Source organism: Gadus chalcogrammus, chromosome 3, assembly GCF_026213295.1.
Source record: "Gadus chalcogrammus isolate NIFS_2021 chromosome 3, NIFS_Gcha_1.0, whole genome shotgun sequence".
Taxonomy (NCBI): Eukaryota; Metazoa; Chordata; class Actinopteri; order Gadiformes; family Gadidae; genus Gadus; species Gadus chalcogrammus.
In genome coordinates this window covers 2342118-2344617 of record NC_079414.1, presented here as the reverse complement: position 1 = coordinate 2344617, position 2500 = coordinate 2342118, and the positions used below count along the sequence as shown (strand labels likewise).

At 45.0% G+C, this 2500-nt stretch overlaps 1 protein-coding gene across 1 annotated transcript in view; it reads left to right on the top strand.

Annotated features, from left to right (window-relative positions):
• The window catches only part of LOC130379104 (homeobox protein Meis1-like), a 36965-nt gene that overhangs the window by 10281 nt on the left and 24184 nt on the right, over positions 1-2500 (top strand). The gene's annotated exons all lie outside the window — the stretch shown is intronic.

Sequence of the window (2500 nt, the reverse complement as noted above, 5' to 3'; positions counted from 1 at the left end):
GCTTGTACTGCTCGCTGTGTCCCTCTATTTCCCTCCCAACCTCACCTCTTCATGAACACAGACGGAAAATAGAAGATATGAAGGAGGTGCTGGTCTGTGGAGGGACACAAGGTCGGTGTTATATGGGGGGCTAAATAACAACAATAATTTCCAGTACCATACTGTGGGGTTTAAGTCAGGGCCTTCAGTAACGAACTCCACCAACGGCCAACCCCCAAACACTCAGACATGCACACAAATTTCATATTATGTGCCGATCAAACCAACACAGCCACAATATGCGCTACTGCATAACATCATCAACAAGACAGTAGATCTTCAGCAACAACAGTGCACACGCACACCAATTTGCATTACCGCAGAGCTAGAGTAATGCAGCATCACCATCAGATCTTTCCTTATGTCACTCCGCAACCAGATTGCACATCAGACACATGACACAAAGACAAGTGTTCACGGTTATTGGTGTTATGTTCACCAGATGCTTTCGCAACTTCAACGGATTCAATAAAGTAGCCTATAGCAACAATATTACAAGTGCAATGCCAGTTCATTAACAAAAATGAAACTTACAAGTAGGCCTTTATGCCACATATTTTACAACAGCTATTCCAGCCAGAATATTAAGCCCACAGGAGTAGTAGTGAACGGGTTCATTTAATATGCTTATTAAGCGGCATCTACACACAGCATTACCATTAAGCCTACTGCCCAAATTCCAGTAATATATTTGTGTTTCCAACCATTACAATAAATGCGTTAGAAACTAAAGTACCACAACAACATTATCGCTCCTACACAGTGCAAAGTAAAACTCACCCATGACTTGTAGAGGAAATCCATCCTCCGATCCTTTCCACCCTGGACACACCAAAGGTCTTTAAATGCACCACTGATGTGAGGTGACGCTCAGAGGCCTGATGTTTTAAAGCTGCCTTGATGAAGCTGTTAAGCCTGCTATAATGTTCCATGTCCCCTCACTGATGTTGACGGCCAGCAGAATAGCTTGTTCTGAATGGTGCTAGCCGTTAGCCAGTCATAGCGGCTGTAGTTGCACTCTGTAAAGTGCCGCACAAAACCTTTACCAGCCTGGGTCAGCCCATCCAGCTTCGGTGTAGTTCTTCCTCTTGAAATTAAATCTGTCCTCTCTCCGAACGATCGCCTTGAAAAAGGCAAACGAAGGAGATCAGAAACAGGATCGCTAGGTGCTGTGAAGGCGGTGGTCATAGTAGTTCACTATCAACTCTCTCACTAACCACCAACGATTTCAAAATTCGCTGGTGCCAGCGCCGGCATATTGCTGGGCCCTGGGGGCGTTCTATTACTACACATCAACATTTGATGGGCTGATTACACACGTCATTCAAATTGATTATCCAATGGGAGGTGGCAGCTCCAGCGAAAGGCTAGCAATACTTTTAGTGCTGGCCCCGCTGGTCCATGTAGCTGTGATGCGTTATTTGGCTGGGCTCAGCCTTACAAAAAAAAAAACGGTTTTCCTTCTGGAATTATGTTGTAAATATTGAAAAAATATGGAATTAAGATGCGTTCAGACACAAATTAATGTAATTTTGAAAATAATAATATATAATTTAGATTTTGACAGAGCCAGCAGAGAAGCCCTGCTGGCCCTGACGGCCCACCACTGCTAATTTCATAGTGTATGATAAGGGTTACTGCCACTTGGGGGGTCAATTTGATAAGAGGGCCTCTTTTCGCCTGCAATATGCAACTATAACTATTAATCTATTGATTATTTCATTAGTTGACATACAAACATGTGTCCTTTATACGAAAACTAACAGTTTATACATAGAGGGATACAAATAGAATTCAAGTTTATTTGAGGGATTAGCTGCTTGTCAGATGGGTCCAGAGGAGCGTCCTTCATTGGCCATCGTCTCCTCAAAGCGCGACACAACGCCCGCGGGCCGGTCTAGTTGGGCGTCCATTTACACATCCCCACCTTTCAGAACCGGTGGGCGACAGACAGCGAGGCGGAGGTCCCGAAGGGGCAGTTGGTCGTGTGCGCTGCAGGGCTGCCGGTCACCATGATGGACAGTCAACCAACACACAATCTTTTGCTTGATCGATTAATCATGTAGTCTATAAAATGTCATAAATGATAGCCATGCCATCCTAAGTTACCAGAGTACAAGGTGATGTCTTAGATTTGGTGTCTTCATTTTGAGAAGCAGCCAAGGAAACTTAAGTATTTGAATTACCAAATTTGAATTTCTGAAGCATCAAGCTGTAAACGATTACTTGATTATCAGAACAATTTATTCTGTACCTTATCTGAGGATCGACTGATAGATTCATGGACTACACGGTGCAGCCCCTAGTGGCGTTCCTCTACTACCAGGTCAGGACTGGAGGCAGCTGAGGCAGTGGCTGCTGTCCCAGGAGGGCTGAGGCAGGGGACTGAGGCATTGGTCTGAGACACTGGCTGGTGTCCCAGGAGGTCTGAGGCAGTGGGCTGAAAAAGTGGGCTGATGTC